The sequence below is a fragment of the Lynx canadensis genome, chromosome B1 (genome assembly GCF_007474595.2).
Source record: "Lynx canadensis isolate LIC74 chromosome B1, mLynCan4.pri.v2, whole genome shotgun sequence".
Lineage (NCBI taxonomy): Eukaryota > Metazoa > Chordata > Mammalia > Carnivora > Felidae > Lynx > Lynx canadensis.
In genome coordinates, this window is record NC_044306.2 from 43,905,728 (window position 1) to 43,918,480 (window position 12,753).

Below are 12,753 nucleotides of genomic sequence, written 5' to 3' on the forward strand. Positions count from 1 at the left end.
GAAAGAAAGAAAGAAAAAGAAAGAAAGAAGAGAAGAGAAACAAGAAGAAAAGAAGAAAGAAAGAGAAACAAAGAAAAAGAAAAAAGAAAGAAAAGGAAAAGAAAGAAGAAAAGAAAAAGAAAAAGAAAGAAAGAGAAAGAAAGAAGAAAGAAAGAAAGAAGAAAGAAAGAAAGAAAGAAAGAAAAAGACTTTTTGCATTAGAGCATTTTGCTTCGAATGAGGAAGGGGGGACACAAGGAAAAAAACATTTCCTTTGAAATAAATATATCAACGTCCATTTTTTTCTGCTCGTGAAGATTTTTGCTACTCATAGGTTTCAGGCAGCATAGCGTCTTAAGGAGCATGTTCTCTGGAACCAGATGGACTGGGTTTGAATCCCAGCTCTGCCACTTAGTAGCTTTGATCCCTGGGCAAATGACATTTCTGTGCCTCAGTTCCTATCTGGGTCGTTATGAAAAGTAAATTGAGCTAACTTTTGTACTGTTTAGATTACTGTGGTACATGAAGTAGGTGTTATGTAAATGTTTTTTTATTTAAAAATTAGATTATGGTTTTCATTGTGAAAAGTAACAAAATTCCACCCAGCGCCAAGCAAATCTGACTGGAACTGACGGTTTCCAGTATGAGCAATGAGGTAAAAGTCTCAGATTCCATGGTATGGTTCATATTAAAACCCATAAAACTCTACTCCCCATGGGGCCTGCCTGAGTCACTCAATCACAGAGCCGCAAATATTTTCTGTGCACTACTGTATTGGATGCCTGGTAAGCAAAGGAAGCCAAAGGCCTTGGGTCTCATTAGAAGGATACAAGTGTCACTTGAAGGCTGAGGCAGCCTCGTATCCCTCATGGAAGTGCCATGAAAATGGCACAGAGAATAAGTACAGTCAGTCTTTAGAGGAACAAGACATCTGGGGGGAGAGGTAAAAAGGGGACTTGTATCAAAAAGGAGATGGACTTTGAAATGAGCCTGAGAAGACGGGTACAATTTACTGGACAGGAGCAAGAATACACTGGACTAGAACGAGGGTCATCAATGTACTTTGGGTGATGCTCGTATTTCACTGGGAGCCAGCCCCATTTACCACCACATTTGCCCCTGGCCAAAACCTGGCCCCAGTTAGACTACAATTTCTGCCCCGATTCCACTCCCTTATTCCTAGATTTCTGGGTGCTTTCTCAATGGACACCCCCACCTCCTCCTGTAGTGGGCACCACAGAGCAGGTGTCAGTTGAATCTGTGCCCTGCTGTGGCCCCTTTGCCATCTCTTGACCTGGACATTTAAAGAATACTTCCATTACCTGATTTTATTCGTGTTTTTTCAGTGCAATAAATAGTCCTGATGTCTGAAAATGTAACCGCCTGTGGGGAAAGGAATGTCAAAAAAAGGACCTTTCGCATCAGCTATTTCAGTCCCCTCATTGTGTCAGCAAGATGAGTTTCAACAACTTGCTCAAGGTTTTGCAGCTAATTAGAGGCAGAGTTGGTTCTAGAACCCAGGGTTGATTACCCCCAGAATCTTCTATTATTGGTATAGGAACCTTTCCATGAAGATGGAGACTTCTGGCCCAGAACCCAAGAATCTATAAACAGTACACTTGTACTCTAGCCATTTATTTATGCATTTTCTATTTCTTTTCAATATTAATAGCTGGGTAACTAGATGGCCTAATACCTTCAGTGGTAAGCCAGCACACCCTCTGGGCAAATGCATTGTTTTCTGTCCTTAAAGATACACATTATATAAGGTACCAGGCTGCAGCCAGGGCCCATTAGTTCCACTGGGGAAAGTGTGAGACTCAAAAAGCCAAGGTCATTGGTTGATCCTGGTTCAGGCCAGTTAATTTTGCACAGAGATAAATTTCTCCAAGGCCATTACAACTCTCATGCTAACTGGACATTTCATAAATAGTTACTATTAGTTTCCATAGCGAAGTACCATCCATTTCCAAAAAGATTATTCAAACTAACTGTTGTCCTCTTCAGTCCTATTCATTCAACAAACAATTATCTGAACCTATTACCATTTTTCCTCCCACCGTGTATCTTGCATTTACTTATTATTCAGGTACTTGCTAAATGCTAATTGTTTTACTTGGATTATCTCACTTAAGTCTTAACTGGGAGCAAGGTCCTATTGTGTTCTCAGAGATAAGATGACTAAGGCATAGAGACCCAGACTAGATACAAACCTGTGCGGCCTGAAGCCAGAGCCTGCCCTCTTAACCACTGAGCTTGTGAAGGGTACAGAAAGACATAACACAAGACTCTTCCCAACCACATTGTTGATAACTGTCAACATTTAGAACCTCCATTCCATTTCACCTAGCAATTTCATGTCCAAAGATATGTGCTATTGAAAGTCATCTGGAGACATATACAGTATATAGGGAGTATATGTGTATGTGTCCATATGCCATGTATACATATGAAATATATACATACATACTCACTGCAGTATTGTTCATAATGTTGATAATTGGAAATCACCCTCATGCTCATCAACACGGATTGAACAGGTAAATACTGGTACATCCATACAATCCCATGCTATGCAGCTGTTAAAAAAGAATGAGGTGTACCTCTTTATAAAACATATGAAAAATGCTAAATATTTTAAGTGGAAAAAAGGTACAGAGCTGTTTGTATGGTATAGTCCTATTTCTGTAAATAAAAATTACACATGTTTATTATATGAAGAAAGTGTAGAAGACTACATTCCAAACTGTTAACCACAGTTCTCTTAGGGTGGGGGAGGAGGGATTATAATAGTGTATCTCACTTTCTAAGAGATGTAGTTCTGTAATGTTTAATTTTTTGCAATAAGCATGCATACATTTGATTGTCAAAAAAAAAACCAAATAATGATTTAAGACTTTAATAAAAAAAATTTTTTAAAGCTCTATGAGAAAGTATATTGTAGCCCTCAAGGAACCCATCCTTAAAGTTGGGAGGAGGGGCACTTGGGTGGCTCAGGTCATGATCTCGAAGTTCATGAGTTTGAGCCCCACACTGGGCTCTGTGCTGACATCTCAGAGCTTGGAGCCTGCTTCGGATTCTGTGTCTCCCTCTCCCTCTGCCCCTCCCCTGCTCACGGTCTGTCTCTCTCTCTCAATAATAAATAAATGTTAAAAAAAAAAGTTGGGAGGAAATATACAGAAATATACAGAAATAAGGAGGGAATATACAAGGAGACAGTACAACATATACAGAAATAACTATTATAAAAGCCAGAAACTTGTATACACAGATTGACGAGGGGAGATAAAGTTCTGTGGGAAAAATCACAACCAGCTGGGGTTGAGAGGTGCGGGAGAAAATGCATAAAGGAGATGGCAGTATGGAAGGATGTTGAAGGGAAAGGAAGACATAGAAGGTGCAGAGGGGCTGAGAACAGGTGGGCCCCAGGTAAAGACTGCATCAAGGGCAAGGCACAGAAGCAAGAATGCATGGGATCAATTTGGAGAAGTATGGGTAGTCCAGTTCAGCTGGAGCACAGTAGGGAGATGAAGCATTTTCATGGGAAACAAAATGGGAAAGAAAAGTAGCTGGAGGGTCTTCATTGCTAAACTAATGAGTTGTATTTATTATTTTAGGCATCAAGAGTCCCTGAAGGTTTTTGAGCCAGGAAATGACACAATTAGCAGTGAATAAGCAGCAATTTCATAGTGACTGGGTAGTCACTGGACTCTAGCGCCAGGATTTGCCTCCTGACTGTCACTAATTAGCTGCAAAGGCATGACCAGTTATTTTACTTCTCTGTGTTTCCATAAAATGGGGAAGGTGGTCATAATAGATAACCTATCTCATACCATTGTTGTTGAGATTGAGTGAGTTAATGTTTCTAAGGTACATAGCAAGCGCTGAGTTTGTCTGTTACACTTAAAAAATCAGTATGGTACCTTTGGATTAAGATCTTTGCATTTCATTTTGAAACTTTTATTACAAAGAGCTGACATTATATGGTAAATTATTAACTATTCCTTCTTTTCCCTTTCACAGGATTAGAGATTATTAATCTCATTTTACAGATGGAAGAATTCAGGTTTTAAGGAGAAAGATGAACCCTGCCCAGCACCCAGAGTTATCTCTTAGCTCAAACTCTCAGAACCTGGAGAATAGGAGAAATGGGCAATGGAAGAAGCTTTGGCAATTTCTGTTTATAGGATAAGGGAAACAACAGTAAAGGGCGGTAATAAAGTAAATTCAAAAAAGATAAAACTTTGGTGGAACACTTAAAAGTTTGTATATAAAATTAAACTTGTAAAATATAAATATATAAATACTGAATTATGTGTCCCCCTCCACCACCACCAAAAAATCATATGTTGAAGACCTGACAATGTGATTGTGTTTGGAGACAGTGCTTCTAGCAGGTAATTAAGGTTAAATGAGGTCATAAGGGTGAGGCCCGAATCCTATAGACTGGTCACCTTATAAGAAGAAATCTCTCTGTGTGCACCAAAGAAAGGCCATGTGAACACACAGCATGGAAACGACCATTTGCAAGCCAGGAGGAGAGTTCTCTCCAGAACACAAACATGCTGGCCAACTGATCTCAGACTTCAGCCTCCAGAACTGGGAGAAAATACATTTCTGTTGTTTAAGCCATCCAGTCTGTAGTATTTTTGTTTCACATATGTATCCATACATATATACATGCAATGCATACATACACAGGCCAAAAGGGCTATTTCCTAGTAACAAAGTTGGGAAAATATTGCTATACAGCTAAATCTGACACTAATAAACCTCAAAACTGATTGCACATCCTCTCCCCAGAAATAACAGTCTGCTGGCCAAATGCACCATTCCTATTGATTCATGCTGATGGCATTGTTTTTCTGTCAGTTTGAATAAGTGCAGTGCCCTGCTGGGATTCCTGCATCCCTAGAGATGCCCTGTGATTATATGGGAGGAATTGGACCCATAGAATCAGAAAGAGAGAATGAATAGATACGTTAGCTTTGTATCCATGACCATATTTAACACTACAGTTAACTTTATATTTGCTTAGACCAGTTACATAATTCATTTCCTTGACAATGAGCCTATGGAGGGGCTGCTATTAGCAAATACTTATGGGTGAATATAGTCAAAGTCATTAACTGGAATAAACTTTATCCAGTTTATTCCAAGAGATGCCTATGGTAGTCAGTGAAGTGGGCAGACTTTTATATCAGTGGTTCTTAACACAAGCTGGTTATTACAAAACAACAAGAAAGCACAAAGGATATTTGAACGTGAATTTATGTCCTTCCATTATTTTGTTAATAGGAAATATATACACACAGTACAAAGTTCAGAAGGTACAAAAGAGTAAGTATGAACAAATATTTCTTCTGCTCATGTGCCCCAAACACTACTCTCCTCTCCAGAGATAACCAGTGTGTGTGTGTGTTTAATAAAAAAAAAAAATTCAGTTTTGCAGGGATATACTAAAAGTGTTAAAAGTAATTATCTGAGTTAGGTTTACAGGTGATTTTTAAAAATTTTTGTATTGGTGAATTTTCCAAGTATTCTTTAATAAGCCCATAGTATTTTGTTATTAGAAAAAATATTAGGTTTAAAAGTAGATAAATATATTTTAATTTAAAAGTACCTAGAGGGGCACCTGGGTGGCTCAGTTGGTTGATTTTGGCTCAGGTCATGATCTCATGGTTTGTGAGTTCAAGCCCCGCATCAGGATCTGCGCTGACAGCACAGATCTACCTGTTCACTCTCTCTCTCAAAATAAATAAATAAACATTTTAAAAAAATAAATAAAATTACCTCAGAGATCTCATAGCTGCTTTGTGACTTAAAAACCATACAACTGAGATGCCTGGGTGGCTTTGTTGGTCAAGCATCTGACTCTTGATTTCAGCTCAGATCATGATCTCACTGTTGGTGAGATGGAGCCCTGAGTTAGGCTCCACACTGATAGCACAGAGCCTGCTTGGGAGTCTCTCTCTCCCTCTCTCTCTCTGCATCTCCCCTGCTCACACACACTCTCTCTCTCTCTCTCTCTCTCTCTCTCTCTCTCTCAAAATAAATAAATAAATTTTTAAAAACTAAAAAGTAAATCAAAAGAAAAAAACCATAGAACTAACTTTATCCTCAAATTAAAAATACTTGTCAGTCTGTGGATACATTTTTCAAAAGCATTGTAGCCAATTTTATTCCATTCACATTAAAATTCCTGCCTCTGGAAAAGATATACAGAAACTGATTACCAACCTGAACCCTGAGATCTAGTGAAACTCATTATGATTCACTGGAAACAGGTAATTTGCTCAAGGGTCTTCTTCCAAATTTCATCATAGTATCTATGATGACTTCACATGTCTATCAAACTATATTAAAACTAAGTATAACACTAGGCTGGAGAATTAAGCCTGGTCCAGCCTAACTTCTTTATTTAGTAATTAAATAATAACAAGCCAAATTTATCTTTACACCTAATACTTAATGATGCTGTGAATGTTCTAATTAGATAAATAGTCAAATGCACCTTCCAGCATCTGATGACAAAAGATGTCACAGTCTTGCTGAAAAGACATATAGGGGATTTGGCACTGATCTGGAGGTTACCCTTCTGGCAACTTGAGTCTCCAGAGTGGAATTCCAAACACAGAAAGCAAGAGGGAAGGGGCCTCTTTGTAGCCAAAGTCCCTGTATTAAGGAGAGCCTTTCTTAGCCTTGCTTACTAAAGGTTCAGTTATGTGGTTTTCTAGTCCTCAGAAGATTAGAAACAGCAGGAGAAAGGAGACAATATTAGAGACGGAGGAGGAGCAGGATGGAGAAGGAAATTATTTTATTCCGTTCATTCCTATGTCTGTAAATGGATTAGCTGACAACAAAGGAGGGGAAAGAAAAGTTAAGAATTCCCAGAAGTTGGGGTGCCTGGGTGGCTCAGTCAGTTAAGTGTCTGACTTCAGCTCAGGTCATGATCTCATAGTTCATGGGTTTGAGCCCATTCTGTGTCTCCGTCTCTCTCTGCCCCTCCCCACTCATACTCTGTCTCTCCGTCTCTCTCAAAAATGAATAGACATTAAAAAAAAAAAAAAAAAGAATTCCCAGAAGTTATATGTGCTCAAGACAATCTTTGTCATTCCTGGTGATGAACTTGGGGTAGGAAAAGGTAGTTAAACTGTGATCAGAGCCTTTATTTTAGGTGGAAAGTTCCATGTAGTTTTGCTGGTAGGAGTGGTGGCCTGTGGGGAACAGACCACCTCTGAGGGAGGTGGTTAAGAGCAGGCAGGATTCACTCATATCCTCTTACTTTTTTAAATGTTGTATCATGTGTATTATGTATCTTTTGTTTAATAATACAAAATTTTTAAAAATATTTAATGCCCATACAAAAAACTTTACAAGTAAAAAGTTGGTGAAAATAAAATTGCAAAAATTAAAAATACTGAACACTTTAAGCCATAAAACTCCTAGAAGAAAACATAATAGGTAAGCTCTTTGGCACTACTCTTGGCAATGATGTTTTTAGATTTGACATCAAAAGCAAAACAAAACCAAACAAACAAACAAACAAGTGGGACTACATCAAACTAAAAAGCTTCTTCACAGCAAAAGAAACAATCAAGAAAATGAAAAGGCAACCTCCTGAATGTGCGAACATATTTGCTAATCATGTATATTTTAAATGTTTATTTATTTTGAGAGAGAGTGTGTGGGCATGAATGAGCATGAGCAGGGGAGGGGCAGAGAGACAGAGAGAGAGACAGAGAGACAGAGAGAGAGAGAGAGGGTAAGAATCCCAAGCAGGCTCCACACTGTCAGGGCAGAGCCCAGTCAGGGTTCAATACCATGAACCTGACCCAATTTCAAGAGTCGGACTCTTAACCAATTAAGCCACCTAGGTGCCACAACTAATCACGTATTTGATAAGGAGTTAATATCCAAAATATAAAAAGAACTCACACAACTCAATAGCAAAACCAAAAGCCTGATTAAAAATTAAACATTTTTATAAAAATAACATACAAATAACCAAGAGGTATATGAAAAGATGCTCAACATCATTCATCAGCAGGGAAATGCAAAACAAAACCACAATGAGATATCACCTCACATCTATCAGAATGGCTATTATCAAAAAGACAAAAGATAACAATTGTTGGCAAGGATGTGGAGAAAAGGGAAACTTGGTGCACTCTTGGTGGAAATGTAAATTAGGGCAGCCACTATGGAAAACAGTGTGGAGGTTCCTCAAAAAATTAAAAATAGAAATACCATATGATCCAGTATTCCATTTCTGAGAATATATTCAAAGGAAGCAAAATCACGACCTCAGAGGGTTATCTGCATGAGCTAGCCCACGTTCATTGTAACATTGTTCACAATAGCCAAGAAATGGAAATAACCTGAATGTCCAATGATGGATAAATAGATGAAGAAAATGTGATATATATACGTACGCATATATATTGTAATACACACACACACACACACACACACACACACACACACACACACATGCATATGGTGGTTGCCAGAGACAGAGTAGTTGGGGTAGGAGGAAACAGGTGAAGATGGTCAAAAGGTACAAACTTCCAGTTATAAATAAGTTCTGGGAATATAATATATAGCATGGTGCCTAGAGCTAAACTAACAACACTGTATTGTATATTTGAAACTTGCCAGAAGAGTAGATCTTAAAATTTCTCATCACAGAAAAATTTGTAGCTGCATGAGGTGATGGATGTTGACTAAATGTATTGTGGTTACCGTAATATATATCCCTCTTGACCCTAGATTAACAGAGGCACCACTACTCACGAAGCCCACACACTGGTTAAGCACACTTTCACATATTGTGGCTGGCAGTACTCCATTTGTGGTGAACTAACATTTAGTTTTTAGTTCTGATATGAAAAGCAGTGCTCCATTGCCCTCCTACCTCAACTGCTACCATTCCTAGCCCATAGTTTCCCACATGTGCGTTTCCTCTGTCATCGGGGCACATGGCTGCTCCCATTCATTTTTCTGTCTTCCTTTTAAAAAGCAAGGTTTTGGTACTTGGAGAAACTCCAGGACCTCAGCTGGTGTTCGAGAAAGTCACTCTCCTATAACAGGGCGCACAGAAGGGTTGGTTAGATCATTTCAATCAGTTACCATAAAATGCTGCTGTGGTTCCTCTATACTCAGAAGGTGAGAAGCAAGCAGTGCAGAAGTCTGTTGAAGGCAGCTCGTAATTATATGTTACTGAGTGCGCCATGAGTCAAATCATGGCCACTGAAACGTAACTGCGTATTCTTGAAATAGTTCAGCCGTGAGGTCGAGGGGCTGGTTTATTTCTGGTTTCTCCAATTTAAGCCCGTGTGCATGACCCTATGACTACCACTCAGTTCAGAGTAGATGAGCAGCACAGTGAGGTACACAGAACTTTGGACAACGGCACCCCTGAAACAGCAGGTAGAATGGTGCCTGTGATTTTTGTTGTTCAAAGTTGTAAAGGATGTGGAAATGTAACTACTATATTTTGAGCGGACGTGTTAGTAAGAAAATGATATAAAGCAGACGTCTTCAAACTTTTCTTCCCTTACACCCCCTAAAAATGCTGAAAACTACATATCCCTTCACACATTTTAAGTTGATATCTATAGCTTTTCGTGGTTTGAGTGCTGGCAGGGGATGTAGTCTGTAGATTGTTTTCATCGAATGTTTTAAAATAAAACTGTTATATCACTCTTTTCAATGCACCCAATAGAATCTAAGCACCATAGTAATTTGACACCATCACTCTTTTTTCAAAATGAACACGAACTTCCTTAACAGAAATGTTAAGTCATTCCCTTCCCTCCACGAACTGTATCTTCATTCCACTTCCGTTAAAGATTTGCATCCAAATATTTTTATGACATCTTTTATTACTTGAATATCTATCCTTTGGACATCTTTTACTGATTACCCTATCATCTTTTTTGAAACAAATATGCATGTGTAAATTGATTTTACAATTTCAAAAAATATCCTGTGACCATAAGGTATTAAAACATTTCCTGAGACGAAGCCATTGTTACCATCATCAGTAACATGATAAATATGTATTTTATTGATCATTAAACATAAAACAGTAAAATATTGAAAATTATTCTCCTTGTAAGAATTATCTCTCCTAATGGATGAGGATGGGTTTTTACCTATATGGATTTGAATATATTTACATACATATGTAATTAGTTCAAATATCCATCAATTAATATTACTTATTGCAAGAATGAACAGGCCTAGCACCAATATTTTCCCACATCGCATTTTTATGAATGTAAACATTGAGAAACCTTGTTCACTTGAATAAGTAGATGGGGCCACAAGGAGCTTTGTCATGACAATGTCCAGGGCTGACAAGAAGAAAGGAAGATAGGGACATATTTCTAGGCTTATGGCTTCAGAGGCACACCTGGAATGACTGGCTTGCTCATGAATACAGACCCTATATGAAGATCCGTGGCCAGTCCACCTTTGCCAGGGAACTTGAGATTTGTTTTTCAGCAGGGCCAAATCTGGCAGTGTCATTCAATTCTTTGGATTCCTTCACCTTATCGGTCAGATATCACTTAGAAACTTTCCTTCAATAATTATTCTATGGGGGGAGGTTGTGCCTGTATAAGGGCAAGGGGTATGTGGGAACTCTCTGTACTTTCTGCTTAATTTTGCTGTGAACCCAAAACCCGCTCTGAAAAATAAAGACAGTTTTAAAAAAATTATTCTGATGATCTATCAGTGGTCAACTCAATTAGGTTTTTCTCCAAGTTTTACGGAAAACGATAACTTGGAAACCACCTAATTTGTGAAATGATTGGTATCTCAGTCAAAAAGGCTTTTGCTTTCCCAACACAAACACAAATATTTCTAATTGTTCCTTGTCTGGCCCCTGGAGGCTTTTACAATCTAGGACAAATGCCTTTCTTTCCTTTTTTAGAAGTGAAGAAGGGCTAGTGTGCCAGGGGAGTGGGAGCAGAAAAGACCCAATGTGACACCTGGCTCTCACTTCACCTCAGGCGGATTCCGAAACGGATTCCCTAAAACCATCTACCCCAGAGGCACCCACCATTTAAACACCACTGGAGTAAGGTGGTTTAAGAACTTCTTCAAATACATCGAACTGTAAAGTCAGCTTTTGGGGGTACTTATCTGCTGGTTATCTGAAATTCAAATTTAACTGGGTATCCTGTATCTATCTGTCTGGCAACCCTGTCTCATCCAAACCATTCTCTTTAAGAAATGGCAAAAACCAGGACCAGGCAAGACTCAAGTCCTCCACCAGGGAGTAGGGTCTTTTACTTCTCCCTCTACCTAATTCTCAAATGTAATTACTGTTCTCTCACTTTCTCATCATGGTGTCCGTCTTTCTCTCCCAACATTGTTTCCACTCTTCTAACCCAAAGCAAGAAGGGAGGCAGAAACAAGAGCACGACAACATTCATGAGAGAAGGACAGCTTTTGGAGGAAACCAGGGCAGTGAAACGCATTTGAGAGGAACAGAACGAGTGTGGGTACAGTGTGGGCAAAACATCTCTGTCCTGTCGTCTCAAAAACAGAGGCTAAAAAAAGGAGAGGCGGGAGCAGCCATTTCTTTGGGGGCAGAAACCACATGTATCAAATTTGTGCCTATGCTCCTTTACGGTCTAAAAATAATTTTTAAAAAAATAATAAAAAGTATTACTCAAGTCCAGCTACATTTATTTTAATATTTGGTGCTCTCCTGAGCTGTTTCTTAGGAAAGATACTGACAAGCCTTCCTGTTTTTTCTGCCCCCTTCTGTTCCTATTTACTACCATTGCTTTCTCTCACCCCCCTCTCATCTCCCAAGCACTAAAATAATTTGAATTTCAAGCTTTTTTTTTTTTTGGTGGGGGGGGGGCCTTCCTGTGGGTGTGGGAGGACCTCCTTTGGGAATTGTTCTGGATCTAGTCGGCTCCATCTGTATTTTGGCAAAATCTGTCTGCACCCCGCCCCCACTTCCTTTTCTTCATACGTAGGAGTCCGAGTGTCCCCCACCCGACAAAGAACCTCCTTTATCTAATCCTTAGGTAACCAAACTGAGAGGAACCCCCCCGCCCAGGGGGCCCTAGGGGTCTGCAGCCTCCACTTACCCCGCCCTTGGTTTTGGAAGAACAAGAACTCTGCAAAAAGGAGCCAGCTTCTCACCAGCCACAGGAAGCCACCTCCTGCAGGCGAAGGCTCCAAAGGACAAGGTGACTTCCAGGAGGAAGGCAAGAGCTGTGTTTTTCGGTTTCAGGAGACCCAAGGCAAGTTCCTGTTTCAAAGACAGAGTTTTAAAAACTGATTAAGTTCAGAGAGTTTGTGTGTGTGTGTGTGTGTGTGTGTGTGTGTGTGTGTGTGCGCGCGTCTGTGTGTATGCGCGCGCGCACACGCGCGCACACGCTCGCGTGTCCCTCGCCCCAATTTACCCACGTGATCCCCTTGATTTTCCTCTGGGGAACAGCTGATCTGCCTTTCTAAAGAATCTCTCTAGACCTAACCTCCCCTCCTCCTCCCCCTTCCCCACCGGCTGTCATCATGGCCATTCCTTAGCTAGTGTCTCAATACTCTGGTACATTTTTGTTATTGACAAAAAAAGAAAAGGGAAAAAAAATGAGAAAAGGACTGCACATCTAAGAATTTCCTGTGGTTTGGGACAGGTTTAGTTCAAGCTTTTCATAACTTATTTTCTCTCATTTTTTCCACGCTGAAGACAGTGCTCAGAAACACTGCTGCCAACCCATGGACCTTGTTTTCTTCCTCAGGTCC

The 12,753-nt window shown here is 39.6% G+C and overlaps 1 long non-coding RNA gene across 1 annotated transcript; it reads right to left on the bottom strand.

Annotated features, from left to right (window-relative positions):
* Nucleotides 1–1,301: 1,301 nt before the first annotated feature.
* LOC115511995 lies at nucleotides 1,302–12,311 on the bottom strand. The gene is made up of 3 exons (XR_003968256.1): nucleotides 12,096–12,311; nucleotides 2,446–2,558; nucleotides 1,302–1,362 (listed from the first exon to the last, which is right to left on the bottom strand). It is a non-coding gene; the product is annotated as an uncharacterized LOC115511995 (long non-coding RNA).
* Nucleotides 12,312–12,753: the final 442 nt, after the last annotated feature.